General features: G+C 43.3%; 1 long non-coding RNA gene across 2 annotated transcripts in view; it reads left to right on the forward strand.

Moving 5' to 3' along the window:
• The first annotated feature begins 1,944 nt into the window (after positions 1-1,944).
• LOC119527846 overlaps positions 1,945-27,267 on the forward strand; it is a 77,682-nt gene continuing 52,359 nt past the window's right edge. The window contains exons 1-2 of one of the 2 annotated variants that reach the window (XR_005215486.1): positions 1,945-2,025; positions 20,067-20,174. This is a non-coding gene — a long non-coding RNA (uncharacterized LOC119527846). Of the gene's footprint in view, positions 2,026-2,081; positions 2,182-20,066; positions 20,175-27,267 lie in introns of those variants that run through there. The other variant, XR_005215487.1, reaches the window with a different exon arrangement.

A 27,267-nucleotide genomic window follows, 5' to 3' on the forward strand; every position in this document is an offset into this window, starting at 1 on the left:
CTGAACTCCAGCTACTTTTTCCTTCCTTATCAAGATTCTCCTGATACAGGACCTTCTCACGTGCTCCTCCCTCAGTTGGAAAACACTTCAATCCAATTTTCCTGGGACAACTCCTGCTTCAGAACTGAGTTTAAATGCCACTTCTTTATAAAAGCCTTCTCTGACATTCCATAGGTCCCCTTTAGGTCACTTTCACTTTCAAAGTAGATTGCAAAAGAATCCTTCATCATTTGTAATTGTTCATTTAATACCTGAAAATCAGAATAGACAAGATTATGGAGGGCAGGGTACCTATCTGTCTTGTTCACTACTGGATGTTACACATGTTACAGTGCCTGGAGAATAATAAGCATTCAGTAAATATTCATTGAATGAAGAAAGGAATGGCCAAGAGGTGGGGGAGGACGCTACCTGTTCTCTTAAGGTTGGAGTCTATTCCTTACGTTTTGAGCATAAATTCCCTGCAGTTAGAGGGTTACAATATTGTATCAGTTATCAACTGCTGTGTTACAAACCACTCAAAAACTTGGTGGCTAAAAATACCTAGTTTTATTTGCTTACAATTCTGCAGGACAGCAATCTGATATGAGTTCAGCTGGGTGGTTCTACTGGTCTCACCTGAATTAACTCATGTATCTTTTATCATCTGGTGACCAGAATGGGGCTGGCTGAGCCAAGTGGCTTCACTCTCATGTCTAGCAGTGGTGTTGGCTGTTGACTGGGCCACTATCTTCGTGGGGTTTTTCATCCTCAAGGATGTTAGTCTCAGGATAGCAAGTATGGTGACTAGTCATCCTGCTTTGCCTGGAACTGCCCTGGTTTTAGCAAAAAGAGTTCCACATCCCAGTAAAGCTCTCAATTCTGTGCAAATTGGGATAGTTGGTCACCCTAGCAGCAAAAGAGGAAGAGAGCAGAAGTTACAAGACCTCTGAGGTCTAGGCTCAGAACTTCCACAATGACATTTCTGTTCAATTCCATTGGTCAAAGCATGTCACAAGGCCAGCCCAGATGCAAGAGGGTGGAGAAATGGACTCTGTCTCCTGAGGGGAAAAGCAGGAAAGAGACATTGCAAAAGGGAATGCACACAGGGATGAAGGATTCTTTTGCAATCTACTACAAGTATTTTGGAAGTAAGAACACAGGCTCAGAAGTGAAAGTAGAGCTTTTTTTGCTAATTGAAAATATGCAGGAAGGAAAGAAATATTGAGAGAGCCCTCAACAGCCACATACTGGGAGACAACTACACCTTAGTTTCCTAACACATCAGAATTGTAGGCTTTCTCTTATATACAACTTAAGACCCCCTTGGAAAAATGCTTTGTGGTCAGCAGATGAGAAGGGGTGTTGGAACTTCTTGGTAATTAGGAGGAGAGTGGAGGACAAATCTTGTAATCATATGATGGCAATATAAAAAAGGCTACTTCAAGAGTATGTTGATAACATGATTGTCCAGTAGAATATTTGGGAAAAAACCTCCAACACTTTGCACTTATATAATGCTTAGGCATTGTTCTGGTGTTGGTGATTTACATTTACTAGCACATTAAACCCTACATTTACAGATGAAGAAAGTGAGCTCAAGGTCACCTAAGTACTGATGGAGCGGGGATTTGAATTCAGGCAGTCTGACTCTCCACCACACCGTCTTTCCAGGTGCTATCATTTTGCTGAGATTTTCACTCCCTTTCTCTAACGAGCAGTTTGTAATGGTAATCTAAAGGTCTCTCTGTTATGGAGACTGCTCTTCTTCTTCAGGGTTAGGGGACAGAGCCCGGGCTCTGGGTAGCCTCCAATCCAGAGATCCAGAAACAAACGCTCAGCAACTTCAAGGGTGGCCCGGACAGTTTGGCTCCGGAACAGAAGTCGAATGCTCGGGTTCCCACTCGGGCAGGAATGGAGGCGACTCCTGCGCAGGCGCGGTGGCTTAGCGCTAGATCCTGGGCGCGCACCCGTCGATAACATGTGAGCCCGGTAGTCCGAGGGTCGCGCCGCCCTCCTCCCACCTGCCGGACGTTGGCCGTCCAGGTGGGCGAGGGGAGGCGGCGGGCGAGTGGTCCGCGGGGCCGGACGCGACACGGAGGGCCGGGAGGGCGGGAGCGAGGGTACCAAGAGCAGGTTTGGGTGACGATAACCCGCAACGGTGCTCAGCGCGGGAAGAGCTGACGGCCCTGGATCCCGCAGGTGACGGCGTAGAACTTGTCATTACCTGTACTCGAATGGACAGGTCCTTCGGGATCATCATCTGAGCCCACGCGCACATTTTACAGATGGGCACACTGAGCCCTCTCCCCTCTGGGAGCCCTGGAGAGAGCTTAGATAGCTTTTACTCCTTTGAGCTTGGGTTCCTCATCTGTGAAAGGCCCTGCTTTTGATCATTCAGCAAATTCTGATTGCGCTCTTAAGAGGCCCTCTGCTAAGTGCTGCTTATTCACATGATTATTCTGGGGAAATAAATGAGATGATGAAAATGAAAGCACTTGGCATGCTTTTCAGCATGTTTTAAATGTAAGCGCTTATGGACAGCCTGAGCATCATATAATTGTAGATTTTTTTTTTTTTTTAATCAAAAAGAGGTCAGCCTTTGCTGTTTCCTGGCCTCAGGTCACCCCACCCTCCTTGGCCAGATTTCTTACAAATAGCTCCAATTGGTCACTGGAAGAGTTGAGAATAGGATTGGCTCAACGTGAATAGATGATTATGATATTGCTTGTGCCATGCAGTATCCTTTGATATTCTTTCAGAGAGATCAAAACAAGTTGGTAATTTGTAGCTGCTTTAAGTGTAGTTCTCTGGCAGGTTTGGAGTTTATTTAAATTTACTAATTAATTTGGGAGATTGAAAATTGTTTATATTGAAAATGGAACATTTGGCTTCTGCTTCCCTTCCTTCCGGTATTGGTTGATAAAAACCCAGTAGTAGCAAAAAAACCTTGGCATCCTCATTGCTTCCTCTTTTCATTCACAAAGTTGTGTTCCATTTGTGGACATGTAATATTTATTTTCAAGTCCTTTAACACACATTTATGCAATAATTAACATGGACAAGGCACTGTGCCAAACCTCAAGACATGAGAAAATAAAAGATATGGTCATTACTCTCAAGTAGCTTACAGTATTGAGGGGAAAGAATGTAGAGGGGAATCTGATACCAGTAGAGTTAAACTTGGACTAAATTGCGGTTTCACAGACAACCTCCCTTCTTTTATTAAAGCCATTGATCGTTTTAGTTTACTCATGATTGGCATCATGTCTTTTACTGAGCTGTAACTTTAGAGCCAAAGTTATGTGCTTTCCCAGACCTACAGTTGTCACGAAAAAGAATTTAAGTGCTTTACCTGCCCTGGTGCAATACCCATCATCACAGACATGGCATCTGATTCTGGGAACATATTCTTGAAGGACTTGTGTGAAGCATATCAAAGGAGAATTTTTGAGTATTGTCTTTGCTTCTCATGTGGAATTGTGGCTTTAGGATTTGTTGTCCTGTCCCATCGGCCTGCATTCCTTAAGCTTAACCCTTAAGCTTTCTTATCCTTACTTCAAGTTTCTGCCACTCCTCCGACCTTCCTTACCATCTGTATCATACTGATCTTTTCTTTCCTTAAATGTAGTGTTCATAGCCCACAGTGCTAATCTTGACATTTAGTCATAGACCACTTTTCATTGTTAGTTGACTTTCGTTATAAGATTATGAGTAAGGGTTGGGGTTTGATGAAAAAGCACAGGTTTGGAAGATAAACAGGCTTGAGTTCGAATTCTGGTCCCACGGTTTATTGGCTATGTGAGTGAAACTTTGTAAACCTCAGTTTCTTCAGCTATAACTTGTAAAACCCACTTTTTGCAGGATTATTACCCAAATGCATGTGGTAAGGCATTAAATAAGATGCTTAAACAAGCTGGGAAGCATCTTTCTCTCCTTCCCTCCACCCCTTTATATTTTCTATTCCTTGCCCTATACAGTGTTTGTGCATGTGTAGGTCCTGTTTAATACTACTGAGTAAATGAGGGCCTGCCACATCCAGTTAAATTATGTGTACTGAAGGTTTTCCCGTTCTCTCAGAATCAAAATTTTAGAATACATGTGTTCTGATTCTCAGCCCAATACTCCATCCACTATTTGGTGTAATCCACAGTGAGTATTTTTATAACACCTATGAAGTTCAAAGTATTGTCTTCTCATAGAAATAGGAGAAAGAATTCCTATTTACAAGAAATTTCAGTCTAGGTGGAATGCTAGGGACAACTCTCTCTTGTCTGTGTTGCCTCTACTTCAATAACTAAACCTCTAAAAACTGGAGTTCTCTATGATAGAGTCTAGATCATCTTTTTCTTTTACACTCTGCTTGGGTGAACTCATCCAGCCCTGTGGCTTAAAGTCCCTCTGCATGCCAGTGACTCCCAAGTTTATATCTTCAGTCTAGACATCTCTAGTAAACTTCAAATCCATTTATCCAAGTGTCTGCTTAACAAATGCAGTTAGTCCACAGCTACTTCAAATTAAATTTATCTCAAACAGTCCTCCTTTTCCTCCAACCCTGCTCTATGTCCACTATTCCCCATCTTCATCCAGTGACTGAAGCCAGGAATCATCCTCATGGTATTCCTGTCTCATATCCTCCCACCAACAGGCAGTGAGTCACTAAGTCTTAATGGCTTCTACCTTCAGAATAGAGCTGAAATCCATCTAGTTCTCCATCTCCACTGATATCACCAAAGTTCAAGCTAACATCGTCTGTCCCCTGTGCCACTGTAACTGCAGTCTCTCTCAACTCTAATCCATTTCCCACATGGCAACCAGAGTGATCTTTTTAAGTATAAGTCTGGTGTTCCGGTTTGTTAATTCTGCCATTATGCAAAATACCAGAAATGGATTGGCTTTTATAAAGGGGATTTATTTGGTTACACAGTTACTGTCTTAAGGCCATGAAGTGTCCAATATAAGGCATCAGCAATCAGGTACCTTCACTGGAGGTTGGCCAGTGGCATCCAGAAAACGTTTATTAGCTGGGAAGGCACATGGCTGGTGTCTGCTCTGGAGTTCTGGTTTCAAAAGGGCTTTCTCCCAGGACATTCCTCTCTAGGCTGCAGCAGCAAGCTCCTTCTGTCTGAGCTTCTTATATAGGACTCCAGTGATTTAATTAAGAGCCACCCTGAATGGGCAGGGTCCATATCTCCATGGAAATTATCCAATCAAACATTTCACTCACAGTTGACTGAGTCACATCTCCGTGGAAACACTCAAAAGATTCCAACCTAATCAACACTAATACGTCTGCCTGCATAAGATTGCATCAAAGAGCATGGCGTTTTGGGGGACATAATACATCCAAACCGGCACATTCCACCCCCTGGACCCCAAAATGACATGATTTTTCCATATATAAAATACATTCATCCCATCACAATATCACAAAAACTTAAATCATTTCAATAACAATAAGTAAATACAAGATCCTATCAAAATCAGTTACGTGTGTGGACTTGTCCTAAAGCAAAATTCCTCTCTAGCTATGGGCCTGTGAAACTCAGAACAAGTTATCTGCTTCCCATGTACAAAGGAGAGACAGTCATGGGATAAACATTACCATTGCCATGGGGAGAAATTGAAAGGAAAACAGAGTTCACAGAACCAAAACAATTCCTAAAACCTGCAGGAGAAACTTCATTAGATTTCAAAGTCTGAGTGTCATTTCTAAAATGACGTTGCATCCTTGGGGCTTCAGAGAGCAGGAATCCAACCCTTTCCAAAGGCTTATGCGGTAGCCGTTTTCTCTTCAAATGCTGGGGTGAGTGCTCCAACATATCTACATATTGAAGAGAACACCTTCTTCTCAGCCCCACCCTCCTCAAGCATCAGGGTGCCACCCAGACTCTGCCTCTCTGGGGCAACAGCTCTCCCCTCTCTGAACAATGGGCTGGTGGCCAGGCTCTTCCCAATCCCCAGGGAATGTGCTCTACCCTCTCTGAGGCTTGGGATGGCAGCACTTTTCCAGAGCTTCGAAGCAGTAGGCCCACCCTCTGCCTCTGGGGCAAACTCATGCTTTCCATGTGCATGGGCCACACTGCTTTCCCTGCCTGAAACCACTTGACTCCAGACCTCAGTCTCCACGACTCTGTCTTTGAAGAAACGTTTCTTTCAGTTTGTTCCTTTGTGTCCCCTCAGTCCAGACCAGCAGTGGTTCTGCTTATACAGATTTTGCAAAAATTCTGTAGGCTTGGCATGCAGTTTACAGGGGTCAAAACCATCAGACAATAGGACTTTCCACAAATCCTTTCTGGATAACTCCATCTCCAATTCTGGCTTGTACTGAAATGGTGGTCGGGTTCCATGTTTGGTTAAATCCTCACATGGGTCTGTAGCCTCTGGGGTCTCACTTTTTGGAAGCCCAGAATTTTGCAAACTATCAGTTTCCTTTGTATCCAAGAGTTCATTTCTCAGCTTATCTCTGTCCTGTCACATTTTACTATAAGCCGCAAGGAGAAGCCAGGCTATATTCTCCACACATAGTCTGGAGATCTCCTCAGCTAAGTATCCCAGCTTTTTGCTTTCAAATTGTGCCTTCCATCCAACACCAGGATAGAATTTTGCCAAATTCTCTGCCGCTTTAAAACAAGGATCATCTTCCTTCCAGTTTGCAAAAACACATTTATCATTTCCATCTAAGGCCTTTTCTATCAAGCTCTCTTCCATAATCTTCCCCTTATCCATTTAAAAAGCCATTCCAACATGTTTGGTATTTGTGAACTCAGCAGCACCCCATTCCTGGTACTAAAATCTGTTCTGATTTGCTAATACTGCCGTTATGCAAAATACCAGAAATGGATTGGCTTTTATAAAGGGATTTTATTTGGTTACACAGTTAGTCTGAAGGCCATAAAGTGTCCAAGTTAAGGCATCAACAATTGGGTAACTTCATTGGAGGATGGCCAATGGCATCCAGAAAACTTCTGTTAGCTGGGAAGGCACATGGCTGGTGTCTGCTCTGGAGTTCTGGTTTCAAAAGGGCTTTTTCCCAGGTCATTCCTCTCTAGGCTGCAGCAGCAAGCTCCTTCTGTCTGAGCTGCTTATATAGACTCCAGTGATTTAATTAAGAGCCACCCTGAAAGGGTGGGGTCCATATCTCCATGGAAATTATCCAATCAAATGTTTCACTCACAGCTGAGTGAGTCACATCTCAATGGAAACAAAAGGATTCCAACCTAATCGACACTAATACGTCTGCAAGATTGCATCAAAGAGCATGGCGTTTTGGGGGACTTAATACATCCAAACTGGCACGTCTGGTTAGGCCACTTCCCTGCTGAATATCCTCTGATGACTTGCTCATAGATTAAGGTTCAGAGTTATCTCCAAGCCCTATGACTTCTGTATGATTTGTCCCTGCTGATTTCTTTAACCCCAGCTCCTGCTGCTCACCATGTGATTGCCACCTTCCGTCCAATGTGGCCTCCTCTGTGCAATGGTGGTGCTGGATTCTTTACCACTTCAGGGACTTTGCACATCCTATTTCATTTCCCAGAACTTCCTCCTCCCTTCTCTACTCCTTTGCCTTTACTCAACCTTCAGGATGCTGCTTAAATGCCACTTTTTCAGGGCGGCCTCCCCTGCCCCCTGCTATTTAGATTATGTTCCCTTATTATACCTTCTTATGATGCCAGTTCGACAGAGGAAGAGTTTCATATAAGGAGCCATTAAAAATAAAGGTGGGGAAGTAAGGTGAGGCCATCTGTGGATGGTGTTGAGAGCCGGGCTAAGGAATTTAAACTTTATTCTGAAGACAATAGGGAGCTATTGGTAGTTTTTGAGCTTGGGGGGTAATGTTTGCCAATCAGTGGCATGAGAAAGAAATCTGTTGGGGTTCTCAGTTGCCACTGAAAGAAAAATCCACCCCAAATAGGCTAGAGCAAAAGGAAATTTATTGACTTATAAAACTAGAAAGTCCAGGGGAATACCAACTTTAGGCATGGCTTGATTGAGCAACTCAAATGGTGTATTTCTCTCCTCTACATCCTTTGGATGGCTTCAATCTCAGACATGCTTTCCCCTCGTGGCGACAGGATAGTTGTAGCTGCTCCAGGATTGTGTCTTTCCAGACTTCTAGTCTTGTGGTCTAGGTGGAAAGAGAACATTGGCTTTCCCAGTGGCCTAAGAGCAATTCTGGAATGGAGCCTAGATGGCTGGGACAGCTTGGTTTGGGTCGTATGTCCATCTCAAGACCAGCATTTGTTACCAGAGGAATGCAGTGTGCTGAGTGGCTTCAACCTAGTTCAAGTTCACAGTTCCCCTTCCTTAGCTCAGGGTGAGGTCAACCCCAACCAAACCATGTTGAATGAGAGCAGGAGAAGAGTGACTTTCCAAATGAAAATGGATCGTTGCTAGAAGCAATGTACTTGGAAGCTGAGCCCCAAACCAACAAATGTTCATGACAGGAAAGAAGGCCAGCCTGGCAGTGTTTGGAGTAGATTAGAACCGAGAGAGACCACTGCTGGAAGCAGTCTTGCTATTCTTCTGTTTCTTGCAGTACTGGGAGGATCAGACTCTGCCACTCAGTTTTTTGGAGCCATCAAAGCACCTTTTTCAGTGGTCTGCTTGCCAAAGGTCCCCATGGATCTACTTAAGTTTCTCTATGGAGATAATTCAGAAGGGGAAGAAGGAATTATGATTGGTAAAAGATGTGTTAAGAGACTACACCTATTTCATTGTAAGTTGGTCACATTTTGTCATTTAAGAAGACCTTTCTCATTGCTGTGTAGGGAGAGAAAGGTTGCTAGCTTGGCAGCATTGTTCATCTGTCTAGGCTGATGAGGATTTCGTTCTTTTTGAATTTGTTATTTAAAAAAAATGGGTTAAAAAAACATAATTTTTTTTGGTTTTCTCCTGATTTTCATTTATTGCACAAATAATATCACAACAACAGTAAAGGAAGAAAAAGGAGAGAAAAAGAGTAGGATACTGTAAATCTCTTAATAAAGAGACAGACAACCCTTGGCAGATGTATAAATATTGTCTTCAATTTATCTTGCATCCTTTAAATGTGGGCTTGTCAAAAAAACAAAACAAAACAAAACAAAACAAAACAAAACAAAAACAACCAACCTCATTCTACAACAGTACCAAGAGGTACATTAGTATAAAACACAACATAGCTTTATTGAATTTTTTAACTAGACCAAAAAATACTATAGTCCTTACTCTTATAATTTAAGATGGAGAAGCTTGAGGAAAGTGGGTATAAAGTAATCTGTATAATGTTTATTCACCTTTTGCCTGTGGTCATTTCTTCTACTGCAGAGAAGGGAATGTGGCTTCTAAGTCATTTTCTGTCTTCTAGTGAGGGCTAGCTTGGCATTAAACTTTCAAATTTCCAAAAACCTCGTTAGAACCAAGAGGGCATTAAATATCTAATGGTAAGGAGGCTGATAAATCATTTTCTTGTGGCCTTGGCTGAGAGGGGTATTAGCTGGTATAGGGAGTGCCCTGTGGTAGGATTGTCATCTGAGGCACTGACATACTTTGTTATATTTTTTTTCTCCCGCCAGGACTTTTAAGGCTCTTATTTTAACCGTTCATGGACTGTCTATTTATTTAACGTGATTGAGACAAACACTGAATGCAATGATTTAAGACATTTACGATTGTTATTTCTTCTTGCTGAATTGCCCCTTTTATTAGTATGTAGTGGCCTTCTTTGTCTCTCAAAACATCCCTGCATTTGAAGTCTATTTTATCTGAGATTAATATTGCTACACCTGCTTTCTTTTGGCTGTAGCTTGCATGAAATATTTTTTTCCATCCTTTCACTTTCAGTTTCTTTGTGTCCCTGTGTCTAAGATGAGTCTCTTGTATGCAACATATTGATGGTTCATTTTTTTGGATCCATTCTGCGAATCTATATCTTTTAATTGGGGAGTTTAATCCATTTACATTCAACGTTAAAACCGTGAAGGCATTTCTTAAATCGGCCATCTTATCCTTTGGTTTATGTTTGCCATATTTTTCCCTCTCTCTATTAATATCCTTTATTGTACCCATACCGAATCTCTTTAGTACTGAACCTTTCTCCAAGTCTGTCTGTCCTTTCTTTGTTTCTCTGTCTGTAGGGCTCCCTTTAGTATCTCCAGTAGGGCAGGTCTCTTGTTAGCAAATTCTCTCAGCATTTGTTTGTCTGTGAAAAATTTAAGCTCTCCCTCAAATTTGAAAGAGAGCTTTGCTGGATAAAGTATTCTTGGCTGGAAATTTTTCTCACTCAGAATTTTAAATATATCGTGCCACTGCCTTCTTGCCTCCATGGTGGCTGCTGAGTAGTCACTACTTAGTCTTATGCTGTTTCCTTTGTATGTGGTGAATTGCTTTTCTCTTGCTGCTTTCAGAACTTGCTCCTTCTCTTCTGTGTTTGACAGTGTGATCAGTATATGTCTCGGAGTGGGTTTATTTGGATTTATTCTATTTGGATTTCGCTGAGCATTTATGATTTGTGTATTTATGTTGTTTAGAAGATTTGGAAAGTTTTCCCCAACAATTTCTTTGAATACTCTTCCTAGACCTTTACCCTTTTCTTCCCCTTCTGGGACACCAATGAGTCTTATATTTGGACGTTTCATATTATCTATCATATCCCTGAGGTCCATTTCGATTTTTTCAATTTTTTTCCCCATTCTTTCTTTTATGATTTCATTTTCCATTCTGTCATCTTCGAGGTCACTGATTCGTTGTTCAACTTCCTCTAGTCTTGTACTATGAGTGTCCAGAATCTTTTTAATTTGGTCAACAGTTTCTTTAATTTCCATAAGATCATCCATTTTTTTATTTAGTCTTGCAATGTCTTCTTTATGCTCTTCTAGAGTCTTCTTGATTTCCTTCATATCCCGTACTATGGTCTCATTGTTCATCTTTAGTTCTTTGAGTAGCTGCTCTAGGTGCTGTGTCTCTTCTGGTCTTTTGATTTGGGTGCTTGGGCTTGGGTTATCCATATCGTCTGTTTTTTTCATATGCTTTATAATTTTCTGTTGTTTTTGGCCTCGTGGCATTTGCTGAACTTGATAGGGTTCTTTTAGGGTTTGTAGACCAGTTGAAGTCCTTATCTCTAATTTATCAGATCTACAGCTTCGTGGAGTACACTTTCTCTAACTAACCAGCAGGTGGCGTCCACGAGCCACCTGTTCTCCACAAGCCAGTTCTCCCCTGCTTAGCCTTTTTGGTGAGTGGGGGAGTGAGTCTTGTGGGGCCCAATTGGTGTACCAAGCTTGCGTGTGTAGTTGGTGTTGCCTGCCCTGTATGTGCGGCGTGTTTCTGGGCAGTCGGGGAGGGGGGTTGGCCCTAACAATCAAATCTCCCTGATGATCCTAGAGTTTTAAAGCTGCTGCAATAGTCTAATCCTTCAGTTCAGTCCTGCCACAGTTTGTCTCTGCCACTGACCCACAAGTCTTTGGTATTGGCGTATGGCTCCTGAGACTTGCAAGTGGGCCCCTCTTCCAGGCTGTGCACCCCGGGTCCTCTGTTGAGGGATGACTGTGCTATGTCACAGGTGAGTGCCGTCACCCCAGGGCAGTTCTGGGCTGCTGGGCTGTGTAGGGAGGCTCCCAGTCTGCTCAAATGATGGCTGAATGGGGCTTTGTTAATTCACACTGCTCCACCTTCCCAGCTCTGGGACAATCAGCTGAGGTTGCAGGGAAGGCTAATGTCCACGCCCAGTTTTGTGGTGTGTGCCTGTTATTTGAAGCATTTCCGTCACACTGGGTTGTCTGGGGTAGCTCTGGGCTATGGGGCTGGCGATGGGCAGGAGTGTTTCCTGTCCACCAGGATGGTGGCTGTGAGCGGACACCCCCCTTTTCTTGGGAAGTTGTGGTGTTTAGTGAATTTTCTCAGCCACTGGATTATTGCCTTTTGTCTCAGAGCTCTCTTAGTTCTGCTCTTGACTTGACGTGCCCAAATTGTAATTCTTTGAACCTTTCTGTATTGGGCTTCTTAGAGTAATTGTTTTAGAAAAAGAAAAAAGGATTAAAAAAAAAAAAAGGGCCCTCCTCAGAGATCTAATGGGTTATTGAAATGCTAATAGACAAAGCAACCAGGGCCATTAAGGAAAGGTCCACAGGGCAGAGAGATCAGCTTTTCTTCGGGATTTGCATATGCGCCTCAAGGCCTGAGCTCCGCCCTTCCCCTTTCTGTGTTCACCAGAACTCCAAAAATCCTCTGCTTTTATTTTGGAGTTTTTCGTGTTATTTTTTTTTTTTTCTATGCCTGTCTCCTCTCTGCTGGGCTGGCAGCTCTCAGATTCTCTGGTGTCTGGTCTCAGTCTATCTATGGTTGGAGTATAAATCAGTAGAATGAGTTTCCGAGAAGGGCTACCACTGCAGTTCTCCCTTCTCCTTCCCGGAGCTGGCAGCCCCTCCTCCCACGGGACTGAGCCTGGCAGGGAGGGGCGCGGGTCCCCTGGCCGCAAAAAACTTACAGATTTCGCTGATCTCAGCAGTTCGACATTTTCATGAGTGTTGTATGAAGTATGCCCAAAGACAGATTGCTCTGTGGTGTCCAGTCCACGCAGTTCCTGGCTTTTTACCTACTTTCCTGGAGGAGTAACTAGAACTTACAGCTCACCAGTCTGCCATCTTGCCCCGCCTCTGAATGCAATGATTTAAAAGCTGTGATTGAGAGAGCATAGCTTTCCTGAGTGTGTGGGGAAGACTAGTATTTGCGGAGCTTCTGAACATCAGTAACATCTGACAGAAATGTAGGTGGTAAATTGAATAAACGGGATCTATCATGTGTCAGAGAGCCGTTTTTGTAAATGGGAAATTAATGTTACCCGCAATGAGTCAAATCTGGAATAATGGTGTTCAAGACTGTTGCCTCCCACTCAGGTATTTTAAGGACTAAGGCAGCCATTCTTAACCCTTCTCGAAGTGCAAAGTACTAGAATATGACAGGTGGTGACTCCCAAGAATTATCTGTCCCCTTTGGACTCATTTGCGTAATACACACACAAACCAGTGCAATCAACGTCCGTCAGCTCATGCTTTTCAAAATGAATGGGGCCATTTCATGAATGTGTTTGTGAAACCATCTTTTTCCTTTATCTCCAACACAGAACCTCCAGTCATCCAATTCTCTCTCCTCTCCCCTTCCCATGAAGACGCTCAGACGTTCCTTCCCTAACAAAGTAGAGAGAAACACTAGGCTTCCTGTCAGCAACTCTTTGCTTTCCCAGACCTGTTTCAAGGTCCCCTCTACTTCAGCTGGATGCTCACTCAAATGAACTGTGTGTTTTCTCCCTCTCTGAGCCTAGTTTGCAGGAAAATTGGAAAACGATCACCAGTGTGTAGAAGTTTTAAGGCATTCTTTTTACGGTGTGTGTGTGTGTGTGTGTGTGTGTGTGTGTGTGTGTGTGTGTGTTTTCCTTTATGTAAGCATTTTACTTTCTTAAGCATTTAACCTCATAGTAATGAATGTGATTGATTGTACAGTGCAAGCCTTGAAGTGTGGGGCCAGCAGTCTGCAACTTATTTTTCATTTAGATCTTTGTCCAGCAGGGCAGTTCTATACCTTTGGGAATGGCTTTTTCAAGTAAAACAACAGCGTGAATCATTCCAGTCTCCCATTTCCTTTTCAACTGCACTGTGTTTGCATTTGTGGCTGCTCTTTTGGGGTACAGGGTTCTCAGCCTCTCTAGCTTCTCAGCACTCTGCTGCCTGCACTTTGCAGTGTTGGCCCCTGTTGTGGGTTGGATGTGGGTAATTCTTCCCCCAAAAGCTCTTTGTCAGCCTTGAGCATTTGAACTGAAAACCTGTTTGGCAGGAGCAGATGTGCTATTGTACACCCACCCTGGCTCATCCTCATTAGCTATCTTTCTTCAAGGCAAATCGCCAGGGTAGTGCAAGTTCTAGTCCTGCTGCAAATGCTAAAAGCTGGATGTTCACTGACTTGATTCCTCCTAATCTGCTGCTGGGTCCTCCTCCTTCTCTCCTATGCATCCCTGGAATTCAGTTTGAGAAAATAACATTCATTTTGTGCCTGGGCCATGAATGTTCTGGACCTATTGTGGTGCGGCCATTTATCAAGTGCCTATTGTGCAGAAGACACATTCTCTCCACTGTATCTTTTAATCCTCACATCAACTCTGCAAGGTAGATGGGAAGTCAGAAAGACCTGGATCAAACGCTGAATGCCATTCACCAGCTATGTGACCTGATGTACCTCAAAGGGCCTTTCTGAGCTTAACTTCAGTATAATGAAGATAATAATACCCCCTCCACAGGGGTGTTGTGAGATTTAAACAAGATGGTGATGTAAAGCCCTTCACACAGGGCCTTGGCATGTAATAAGTGCTTAACAAAAGGGAGCTATTGTCATGGAGAGTTTGAACTTGACCAGGTTACTTGACTTGCCAAAGTTTATACAGCTGGTAAGTAGTGGAACTGGGCTGTGAATTCAAATCTTTTAATCGACTTCCTTTTCTTCCTGTCCCCCTTTATTAGAAAGGATGCTGTGTTAATGCCAGAGCTTCGTGAAAAAGAACTTGGAGCTCTTGGGTACTCTGGCAATGAGCTGTGCAATTAAACCCCAAGACTAATAGTAAAAACTTAGAATATGGTAGCCAGTTATCTATCGAGTACCTGCTATATGCTAGATTTGTGCTAGGCAATCAGCACGTACTCCCTCTAAGCTTTTTAACAGTGTTCACCTATGTATTCTGTCTACACAATTTTTGCTATTTCCATATACTACTGACTCACATTATTACTTAAGTAAATGTGTTTCAAAAGGAAAGTTTCTTTTCCACTATTGTAAATGAAGCCCAGCATCATTTGCCATAAATAGAAGATGACCAGGAAAATAAATACAATTAGAACCCAGCGCTGCTCTCAATTTGCAGCAGGAGAAAGCAGTGGACCCTCATGAGACCTGTTCCCTATTAAAAGGGGAGATGAATGCTGGAGAGACGTGAAAGGCACACACTGGCACCAAACAGATGCTTTCTTCTACCTTTACTGGACAAGGGAGCTGGAGAAAGAATAACTTTCCCACTTATGACTCCTTGTTCTTTAATTCCCGTCCACACACCACCTAAATCATTTCATGGGTCTGTTTCCCGCTGAGGGAGATGCTACTGTGTGATAAGCCTGCTGGGAGTTGTTACCCAATTTTACAGAGGAGGCTGAGGCTTGGAGTGGTCATGTGATTCACCCAAGGTTGGATAGTAAGTGGGAAAAGATAGGGTTAGAAATGAAGACTTTCTCAAGGAAACACAAGAGAAATGTGTTTCTGGAGGATGGGGCCAGCCAAGGAGCAGTTTGTGATTGCCTGCGTCAGTTGTTACAAGTTCATGGTCATGGAACTCGTGGAGTTGCTGAGATCCTCACCAGCCTGAGAGACCCTTGACACCCTTGGGGTGGGGGATGGGATTCCAGTTGCCTAGAATTGGGCAGGAGGGGGTCCTTGCAGGTCCCAGTCCTGAGCCTAGCTGATGGGCAGATGATGCTGAGCTGTGGCAGCCCTCATGGCTGCCTCCCTGCTCGAACTGCTACTGGCTTGGCCTGGCGTGGGGAGTGGAGGTGATAGGAAGGTAGCAGGACCAGAGGCTGTCCCAGGAAAGCAGAGGTCCTTGACTGGCACACACCGTCCTCTTAGAGAACATCTACAGCCACTGGAGTGGTGGAAAGATCCCCAGCCTGAGTTCAAACCCCAATTATTAAATTACTTAGCACAGTAAACTTGGGAAGATACTTACCGTTTTGTGCCTCAGTTTTCTAATCTGAGAAATGGGGATGATGCTAATACCCACTCACAGGGTTATTTTGAAGATGAAATGAGTTAATGCCCAAGTGCCTAGCAGTATGCTGGCTGCTTATTAGGTGAAGGTTTTCTCTTTCCCCTTCGTCTCCTCAGTTTGGCAGTGTACGCTACCTTACATTCTCCCTCTCTCCCAGCCCCACCCTGCCCAAACTGATGTAATCTCCTTAAGGACATGGGTTGAGACACCATGTGTTTGGGCTAGGTGGGGGGAATATCTTCCACATATTAAGAGTGTCTCAACCATTTGTAGCTGATTATATTCTCCAACGAACTGTGGTTTGTAGTCTGGCGGAATTTTTTCTTTAAGAAATATTTGGGCTTTCTGCCTGTTGCTACTCCATCAAGAGAGAGCATCACAGCCTCTGACATTGATGAGGCCTCCATTCTTTCCAGGATGGCATTTTCTGTCTCTGTTTGTGGAAACAGCTTTCCTCTACTTTGGAATGTCAGGATAGGGTGACTATGGAAGACTCAGGGTCTGTCCCCTGATGCTATGTTTTGGCCCCCAGTACAGGAAGGGCCCTCGACAGGAGGAAGCAGTTGTCCTTCATGACACGTACCTCGAATGGATAAAGTTGTATGGCCCTTAATGGCTTCTTATGAGTCTGTCCTTTACGAATTTATAGCAACCCCCTTTTAGCTTAGCTTTTCTTTGCCATATTCCTTCTTTAGGGCATGTATTCCAGCTCTACAAAGCTGGTGAGGAAATGCTGATTCAGTAGCACGGTTTTTATATTCATTACTATGTATAGTTCCTCAACAACCCTATAAAATATACTGTATTTTTATTTTACAGATGAAAGCATGGAGATGCAGAGAAGTTAAAGAAATTATGAAGCTTCTACAACTAGTGACTGAGCTGGGATGCAGATGCAGACACTTGCCCCTGGCCCTGTCAGATACTGTGCTAGTAAACCACTCCTTCCTTTGAGGTGTAGAATTTTCCAGTGGACTCTGATTGAGCTGCCCAGACCTCTCCCCTTTTGGGACTGCGCACTCATTCCTGCAGCCTCTGGGCTGGCAACGCTAGTGCCTGGCAGCTCTCAGCTGAGCCCCCTCCAGGATTTGCCCTCAGCTAAAGAGAGCTGCCTTGCCTAAAGTCATGCTGGGGACTTGGGGGGCAAGTTGAGGGTAGGGATGAGGCAGTAGTAGGGGAGGGGGTGAATGGGGGTAGGAGATCACGGCCCAGCCTCCTTGCCTCAGAGCAGGGAAACTCTGCAGGGCCATCCCAGCTCCAGGCTGCCAGTTGGATCCGCCGAGGCTTTTGTTGTGACTGCATCTGGGTTCTATTTCTCCTGCTGCCTTCACTCCCCCCCAGGCATGCTCTGAAGAGCACTCTCCAACAAACTTTCTACAATGTACACACCTCTGTCTCACGATCTGTTTCTTAGGGCATCCAGCTTTCAATATGTACATTCAGTGGAAATCTCCATATTCTAGTGCCCCAGCATTTGTTGCATAAGCCTGCATCCTGCCAGTAGGAGACAGTAGAGAAGTGTGGTTAAGCATGTGGGCTCTAGAGCCACATGGCCTGGATGCACGTCCTGGCACCACCACTTACAGAGGTGAAAACTTAGGATTTTTAGTACCTCCGCTTCCTTGTTTGTAATATGAGCATAATAGTAGTATCTATCTCATTGGCTTGTGGCAATTGAGATAACGTTAAGTCCTGCACTTTGAATAGAGCCTGGCACCTAGTAAACAGGCAGGGAAAGTAAATGCTGGGGATCAGTGGTAGCAGGCACTGCTGAAGAGCCCTTCTTCATTTCCCTGCACCCTGGGTTTCCTTGAAATGCCACTCTCCTGGTTCGCCTACTTTTCTCAACATTTGTCCTGTTTGCTTTGCTAGCTCCTCTTCTTCCTCCTGTCCTCTGAATTTAGGTATTCTTCAGGTTCTGACCCGCTGCCTCCCCCTTCCTTGTCCACGTGCCCTCTCTCCAGGTCCCTCCACACTGCTGGTGGTCGCTGGCAAGCCGGGGAGTAGCCCTTGAAGTGGGCTGCTGGTATCTTTTAAATGCTCCAGTTTTTAAGGAGAATGGGCTGACCTGCCATTTGCATGAATAATCACAACATTTTCCATTTTGGCTGCTCCAAAAGTCAGTCTGTCAAAGCTTCTGAATTGTGTCAGTGATTTTGTTTGCGGTTTATGCCCTTGAGTAAGGGCAACCGCTTGCTGGTAATAGGTGCTGTTGGCAAGACTGACAATGCAGAGGCGAGCCAGACATGAGAGGAGGCAGAGAGAAGGGGACCTGCTCTTTGAAGTTCTGTGGCCAGAGACTGGGTAAAGGGATTCTGCCAAAGTCCTGGAATAATGACAGAAAAGAGCCATTCTCAAGGCTTCATTTTTAGATGGTTTTGATAAGTACTTTCAATCTCAACTGTTAAGCTATGAAGTACAAGACTTCTAGGAAAGCATAAAATCCTCAAAAATTACATATGTGAAATTAAACTGATGGTCTGTGTTTTGGAGTACACTGATCTACAATTAAATCAGTATATGAATATTTTCAATAGTTAACATTTTAAAATGTGGTTTTAGTTAGTAGAAGAGGAGGAGTAGAGGGGCTGGGAGAGGAAAAGATACTTGCAGGAAAAAGGTGAGGAAAGGAGGAGGAGGGCACTAACCTTTACTGGTCATTACTGTGTGCTTAGCACTTGACAAATGCTTTCTCGTTTATATTCACAAAACCTCTCTACGGATGGAGTCTGCTATCCACATTTTAAAGATAAGGGGCTGAGAACTGGGAACAGATAAAAACCCTTCCTAAGGCCACACTCTGGATTGTCTGACCCCAAAACCTGTGTTTACACTCCATCCTGCTGGAAGAGCTAACTGGTAGCTAAGGAGTAGGGCACCCTGATGTCATAACTTTGAGATATTTAGTTGACTTCAATTTCTGTCATCACCTTTGTGCCATGTAAAGAGAGTGCTGCAAGGTCAGGACTAAACAACTAAACAAGGTGTTCCTAAGTAATAACCTTCATTTGTTTATAACTCAAACCATTGAAAGTTTTATGATGAATTCATATTCCCAATCTTCTCCCCTATCCCTCTATCCAAACACCCCTCCAACACACACACCAGCCACACACTCCCCTTCATTCAGAAAAGTCTTTTGGAAGAGTTTCACTTCTAACTGTTAGTTCTCATACTACCTATGTTTCAATCTATTGTAGGCAAATGGACTGAACCTACTTTTAAATGATTTTCTGAGCTTACAAAATTCTGGAGTCGGGGTAGGGGTAGTTTTACTGGGTGCGAAAGTAAAATCTTGTATTATATTGTCCAGCCAGTGAAATACATTCATCAAACATGAATGAAAAATTCTTGCTTAAACAAGGAGCCATGTCAAATGATTTCTTAATGTGATGCCCTTTCATGATGTTGCAAAGAGAGGAAGAGAAGGAAAAATTATTTTGAAGAAGAGTGTTTAGGAAACAAATGAAGATGCTTCCTTTCCTCTGTGTTTGATAGCAGTTGATATTTGGTACTTGTGGTTTTGAAGAATTGTTCCCTTTTGTGGGGCTCTGGCCTGGCTGCTGCCCCAGTCTGATCACCTGAGCATGATGGGAAATACACAACTGATGAACAGCTGCCACCATCTCAAAACAAACCTCTCAAATGTGAAATACTTTTAAAGTGGAGTGTAGATTAGGATTTGCACTTGCCTCATTGTGGTGTCACGAGAATGATGCTGGATTTCCAGGGATCTCATGTTTGAGAGGTCTTTCCAAGATTCTTCTTGATTGCCTAGAAACCGAGGGTTTCGGAAGGTCAAAGAAAGTCATTCTAGAGAATGTGGGGACAGACTGTGAGCCAAAAGCATCAGTTTTGCTTTCTCCCTTTATTGCTGCCCATGAAATATTTCTCAATTATTTATCCATGTTATTCTTAAGCAAATAGTCCCGTGCTTTACTGCCTAGATTTCCTAACTCAGGGGTGGAACCATTTGCTTCAGAAATACTGTGTTCACAGGACTGTCTCTATGTGGAAATCCACTTGCAATAATAAAGTTTGCACCGCGACCTCCGGTTAAGAAATCCGTTTGGATTTCTTGAAAATGGTGCTGTCCAGCTTGCTGCCATGTCCCAGCCCTTTACCCCGCTCAGGTTCTGATTTGAAAGCACTTGATTAGGGTGCTAATTAGAACCTAATCAGGTTGCTAATGAAGGAGTTGACAGCCCAGATCAATTAAAAAAAAGGAAAAAGCATCCTTGGCCTTTTGTTTTCAGCTTCTACAGGAGATGACATTCTCTTTTTAATTGCTTTGAAACAGGCTTTGCTGAACAAATCAGACTCTCTCATTCACGCTTGGTCACGTTGCCTGTGCCAGCAAGAGGCCGCACTGCAGCAGGAGGGAAGCCTTTGGACTTTGGAAAGCAAGGTTTTTCTTTTCTCTATACTTGATGCTTATAAATCATATACTTCCAAGAGGATTGCTCTGCCCACCTACCTCCCCTCCTGACTATAAAAGCTATAAATCCCAGCTGAGTTGAGTTACCATTTGACTAACACATCCCCCTTAGTATATATACTTCTCTACCTGAAAAGGTAACAGGGCAATATTTTAAATAGTATTTCTTCCCTGTGTGTGTGTGTGTGTGTGTGTGTGTGTGTGTGTGTGTGTGCGCTAACCTATACACTGGACTCTAGACACAAAATTTCTATTTTTGTAGAAATAACAAGAGTGGGTGTATTCCAACATAGGAGGAACTCGTCATGTTGAAAACGGCCTCTGTTTAAGAAATCCATTTGGATTTCTCAAAAGTGGTGCTGTCCAGCTTGCTGCTGTGCCCCAGCCCCTTACCCTGCTCAGGTGGCAATCCTGTGTGAGGACTGTTGTGAAACCAGGCCTGTCTGAAGAACAGAAGGGCTGCTGACCAGAACCAGTCAGGAGATAAGAAGAGAGCAGAACGGGGAGAGAATCAGGCTGCGAGCTCGAGGCAGCAGATGCCTAGAGATGCCAGGAAGATACACAAGTGGTTTAACAAAATATTTTTTTAAAATACACACCTAGCACCTATTGTGCAGCAGGCACTGTGCTGGGCAGGGGATATATAGCAGTGAATGAAATACAGCTCTCTGGAAGACAGACAATAAACAAGTGATAATAAATAGCTAAAAGTTCACAAAATGCTGCAGATCAATCCCAAGCACTATAGGTGTGACCATGTGGGCACCTCCAACTTCCTCGAGGAATGAAGTTTAAGCTGAGATGTGAAGGCCAAACAAGAAATGGCTGGGCAGAGGGGGCAGAACAGAGTCCCTGTCAGCAGGGACAGCACGAGGGGAAGTTGGGACAGGGTGGAGGGAGAGAGCAAGTCATCCTAGGAACTAGAAAAGTCCCACACTCTGGAGCAGAGAGAAAGAGGGAAGGATCTCGTGAGTTGAGCCTGGAGAGGAACCCCGTTCATTCACAGCCTTTTAGGCCATTCAAAGGATGTTGGACATTAAGAGAATGGGAAGATATGAAAAGGTTTTAAGCAGGGGATTCTTATGATCAGATTTGGGTTCTTGAACCGTTCTAGCAGCCGTGTGGAGAACAGGGTTCCAGATGGGGAGTGGGAGGTCATCAAGGGGGTTTTTGGAGTTGTCTGAGTGAAAGTCAACAATGGTCTGAACTAGGATGCCGATGGTGGAGGTGGGGAGAGGTGGGTAGATTGGAGAGGTGTTTAGAAGGTAGAATGAACCAGAATTAGTGGTTAATTGGATTTGGGAAGTGAGGAAGAGGAGGGGTCAAGAATTATTCCTAAATTTTTGGTTTGAGCAACTGGGTTTATGGTGGGACCATTTATTGAGTTAGGAATGGTAGGGATAGGAGTAGAATTAGGAATGGGGATGGTGCAATTAAGAGTTTAAGTTTTGGCCATATTTAGGGGTCCTTTGTTGCATCACGTGGCAGGGTCAAGGAGGGCAGTGGGATCAGTGGGCCTGGAGCCTGGAAGAGCCTGGAGGAGCTGTGAGTCATATGCAAATAACTGGACTAAATCTGCAGAGCTCTGTGAAAATCCCTTGGGAGAGAATGTAGTCTGAGAAGAGCAGAGCTCTGAGGAATTCCAAGATTTAATGGTCTCTCAGAAGAGGAGGAATCAGGAATTGGCCAAGGAAACTAAGAAGGAACTGCCAGAGAGGAGAGGAGAAAACCAGAGAGGAGCCCACTGTGAACTGATAACTATGTCAAGGCTAAGAGCATTGATTTTCAAAAATGTTTAAAACAATAGAACTCCTTCAAAAGTAAATTCTTATTGTAGATGACACCTGGAAAGGGGAGGCTGGAGTGAGTCCCTCCTCTCTCAGCCTTCCTCTTAGGCCTCAACTCCTGCTCCCACACTCTATCCCCTGACGCACGAGGCTGTGACACAGCCCTGCCCTGGTGGATGCCCACTTGGTCTGCTGAGTTGAGGGCTGTTCCAAGTAGAATGACATTGGATTACGTTCTAAGGCTGGGTACCACACTGGCCTGTGAACCTATCAAAGGCCCAGCTCCTTTGCATCTAGGGAATTTACAGAAATTGAATCTCTGGGTTGTTCCAGGTTAGAAAATAGCAGGGAGGATTTTACCAGACACCCTTCCTCCAAAGTACCTTATAATCCTTCCAGATTCAGCTTAGACATCATTGATTTCATGAATCTTTCAAGGTTCAGAATTGATCATACCTCCCTGTGTTATTTCTCACTAACTCCCTCAATTATTTATTTACCTACCCATTCCCCCTACTAGACATTGAATTTCAAGAGCACAGGGACCAAGTCTTTTCATTTTAAAGCCAGGGTAAGGCCTGGCATGGTGTGGGTGTTCAATAAATGTTTGCTGAATTGAATTAAATTACATTGGATTAAATTGGGAAGGGACCTCAGATGGTCTATAGTCCTGGCAGAACAGGTTCCAGAATCCGGACTCCTGGTTTCCAATCCAGTTTTCTTAGCAACCTTTCTTCAGCACTCAAGGGCCCCAAAGAAGAGTTAATGACACTGACTAAGCATGTAAATGTTGGAGAACAAGCTCCCTGGTTTGCAAGCTGTAGGTGGCTCTAGCTGTTTTAAATGGTGCTATCTCAACATTACCCACCGGGTACAAGGCAGGCGGAAAGTGACTTTTTTCCAAGTCATTTTCCATTTTCCTAGTGGTTCTCACCACTTGTCATGGTTCTAGCTCCTTCTCACATTTTCTAGTGGAAAAGCTTTGTTTGCTTATTTTCACTCTCCTCTTACCGGATTTGGCCCGAGAATGGTTCAGATATCAGATATATCAAGGCTCTGGGGTTTTCTCTGTGTGGTAAAGGGTTAGGAAATTCCTTGAGGGAAAAAGCACAATTAGCCTCTCTTCCTTGGAGAAAGAATAATGGCTTTTTATTTGAAGAGGGGTTGAAGAGGGATTCTAAAGTGCCATTCTTGAGTATAAAAGGCACAAATACTTCTCTTTCACGGTGGCAGTCCTGTGACCCTCCGTTTAGAAAGGAACCAGCTGAAGAGTCTGAGAATCTGGCTGTTCACTTATCCCTCCCATTCATTATTTACCAGGGTCAGTTATTTGTTTCCCTTTATGCATCCCCCCTCCTTAAACTACCCCTCCCAGATTTTGGCCAAGGATTCTCGTCGGCCTATCGATTTGGTTACGGAAATGGAGAAGGTCGTGGCAAGGGCATGGGCTCAGGACTTGATCCTGTTTTCAAATCCCAGCTCTTCCACCTACCAGTGGGTGACTTTCCCTTCACCCCCGTGAGCCTCAGTTTCCTTTCCTGTAAAATGGGGCTAACAGTGCCTCCCTTGCAGGGAAGTTATGAGGATTGGTAAAAATGCCCATAAGGTCCCAGCAGAACGCTCAGCCCATAGTAGCCAGCTCATAAATGCTTGTTGTTAATAAGTCAATTACTTTTAGGTGAGATCATTACAGTTCTGCTTGCTTTAATCCTGGTTGCATATCCAAAACGGTTAAGATTGATCTGTCTCCCCCTTCTTTTTACAGAAATGTGTGTCTGGTGCAATGAATGATTTGTTACACTAATTATTGTTGTTGTTAATATCATTATTGTGATGTTTATTGATAGGATGGTCTCTTTTAAAGATAGATTCTTGAGTGATACCTAGTTTGTTGCAGCTGAGTGAATACGAATAATGAAACCTGGATCACTGCATGCATTTTGTCTGTTTTGTGTTTGGAAAATATGAATTAATCTGTCAAAATAAAAAGAGTGTTCAACCATTGGGGATACTTGGACTAACTGAGTCTTGATTCTGAAGCTACTCATGGTATCCTTAGCAACTGTTTAGGGGAGAGCTGAGCTTTCCAGAGCTCTGCTTTCCGATGGAGGACACAGAAAGGTTATACTTCCAAAGCTCCCTGACTGTGAGCCAGTGTCTGTAGGCAAAATGTGATTTTTTAGAGAGCCCGTTGAATTACAAGGAGGGTGTAGGTGGCCAGATTCTTTCCCTTGAATAGAAATATTATACTTTTTAAACTAATGTCTGATCTTGTTTAAATAGCTCTCTGGTAAAAAGGTGGCATATACAGTATCTTCACCTGAGTCTAAGAGCAACCTTTAGGGTGACTCTTTCTTTGTATCTTTTTGCCAGAAGCTGTTGCTTTTCTATTGAAGGAAACTCTCCCAAAGGAAGGAGCTCTGCCACTTGGGTCAGGCCATTTGTAACGTCAAATACGATGGTTGGATTCTGTTGACCTGTTTTTGTAGTGTTGAGCATTTACTGGGCACTGTTTTAGTAAAAACTAATTGCACAGGAGAGCACCGTATCCTAAGGAAATAATTAGGAACACTGAAAAAGCTTAAATTCATCCCAGATCATTCATAGTAAGAAAACTTTGGAAACACCTGAAATGTCCAGCAATAAGTACATGGCCAAGGAAATTAGAGTACACCATAAGATGGAGTTTCATGTAGCCATTAAAAATTGCATTTATGAGAAGTTCTTAATGGAAGACATGGGAAAATGTTTATGACGTAATGGTAAAATAGGACATAAAATTGTATGTTGAGCCTGGTCTTGACTTACGTAAAAAAGATATACAGATGAAAAAATTGAAAGGAAATGTACCAGCTGATAATTGCACCAAAGTTTTCACTTGGGAGCGGGACAGTAAATGATTTTTATGTTATTCTTTATATTTTCCCCTATTTTCCAAATTTTACAGTATGCATGAATGACTTCCATTTGGATAAAAGTGTTACTTAACAAAAATAAAGGGAAAATCTTGTAGGTTCAGGTTGCTGATAGTGGTAAAACTTTTAAATTAGAAGTTGGTAGCAAGTGGTAGCTGTTGGATATTAATGTTCAGCAGTTATATAACATTTCATGGGAGGATTTTAAGGTGTCTTATAGCACCTGAGCTCATTTTCATAACATCTCTCTGTGGTGGCAGCAGGAACTGCAATGATTTTGTGGATGAAAAAGAAAAAAAAAAAAAAAAAGACAGGAACAGAAAGAACCCTGCATTTTCTTCTGCTGGTGTTTTTAAGCTGTGAAATTAGGGTCCTCACGCTGGACACTGTGCCACCATTCACCATCCATAGGAGCAGAGAAGTTTAGGATTGGCAGGGTCCTTGGAAACTGTGCAGTCCAGGACCTCACAAAGAGGAAACTGGTCTTGGGGCACTAAGTGCCACCCAAGGTCAAACTGTGAGTCCGCCTAGTGTTTGAAAAATGAATCCCTAAGCCCTGCTGCTTAGAAGGGAGGAGATTCCAGAGGCGCTTTTTTACTTGATAGATAACATGTTTCCTGATGCAGGACCTTAAAAAAAAGAAGGGACCCTGAATTACTACAGATTAGACTGGAGATGGGTAGGTGGGAAGGCTCTTGGCTGCCAGAGATGGTGGGCCTCGTCCTCATGGGCACCGAGTTCCCGGCCTCATCAGTGTTTCTATTCTACTTCTCGCCCCACTGGTACCAGTCAGGCTGTCCCGGCTCCTCCTCTGTGGCCCCCGGTTTCCTGGATTTCCATGCCACTTGATGTCTCTAGCATACCAGCCCCTCTGTGAGGATGTTCAGATTCAGGAGGGAGGGTATACTCCCTTAAAGTGATAAAAGAATGCTCATCTTCTATCACTCTCAGTGTTCTGATGCGGTTTTTAAAGGTGGTCACATTTAAAATTCAGAGGAGGCAAATGCACGTATTCCCCAACAGTTGCCTTCTCTGATATTTTTGTCAGTGCTTAACTGACTGAGGATTAACTCTTTTTTTCCCATAGCACCCAAGAGTTTGCAGGGATTCATGAAAAGGCAAATGTTCATGTAATGCTGCTGCTTTGAGAGTTAAATACCTGGGTTTGAATGAAGGTTCTTCTTTGGCTCTCAGTTTCTTCAAGGGGAAAAAGAGGGTAAGAATAATAATATAATAGTAGCTATATCAGTTAGGATAGGGTGTGCTGTGCTGCAGTAGCAAATCAATCTGGAAATCTCTCTTAGAAGAGCAAAAATGAATTTTTTGCTATCGCAAATTTCTGATGTGGGTTACCTGGGCCCTCCTCCAGCTGGTGACTCTGGGATGGTCATGCACTGGCTCTTAAATGCTGTGTTCAGAAGTGACACATGTCACTTCCACTTATATTTCATTGACGCAACCAGGTCACATGGTTTTGCCGAATTGCAAGGGGATTAGAAGTTTAGGAGAGCACATGGGCTACCAGGTGAGCGCTAAATGTCTCTGCCACCTTACTAACATTAATTGAGCCCTTTCTATATGCCAGGCACTGTTCTGAATGCTTTACATGGTGGATCCCATTTAATCTTCAGCCTTATGAAGTAGTTACTAATATCTCCAATAAATAGATGTTAAACTGAGCCACAGAGAGATTAGGTAATTTGTCAAAGTTTCACAGTTAATAAGTGATAGATCTGGGATTTGAAGCCAAATAGTCTGATTCCAGGGCCTGAGCTCTTAACCTTTGTGCCTACTGCCTCCCTAATAATATCTCTCCTGGATGGATTTTGGTAAAATTACAGGCAATATAAATAAAACACCTGGTATGCCATGTCTGACATGTAGTTTCTTATTTGCTCACAAATGTTGGCCATGTAACTGTTCCTTGAAAATGGCAGCTATTTCTATTATTGTTATTGTTGTTGGCTGCTCCAAACCCTTTCTGAGTCAAGGCAGAGTCTAAATAGATGAGTATGTGATAGAGCTCTATTAAAAGGTATCGCTTTTGTCCTGGCATCTGGATTACATGGAATGCTTTAATATAACCTTGCAGAAAAGTATCAAGTAATTACCATCATATGGAAGTGTTTTAGCAAGCCATGCCCATTCTTACCCTGTAATGGCATGAAAGCAAAGTCTACATTTTAATTACTGGCCTGCCATGTCTCATTACTTGTATCTGCAAGGCTGCTCTGAGCAAAATTTGAGGACACCACAATAGTTTATTTTGTATTTGTTTTAATTAAACATTAGCACTGATCTTGACTTGTTCTGTAGGTAGTTAAAGCAGAAATACTACTGTGCCAAAAGGGACTTCTGAAT

This window comes from Choloepus didactylus, chromosome 2 (genome assembly GCF_015220235.1).
Source record: "Choloepus didactylus isolate mChoDid1 chromosome 2, mChoDid1.pri, whole genome shotgun sequence".
Taxonomy (NCBI): domain Eukaryota; kingdom Metazoa; phylum Chordata; class Mammalia; order Pilosa; family Megalonychidae; genus Choloepus; species Choloepus didactylus.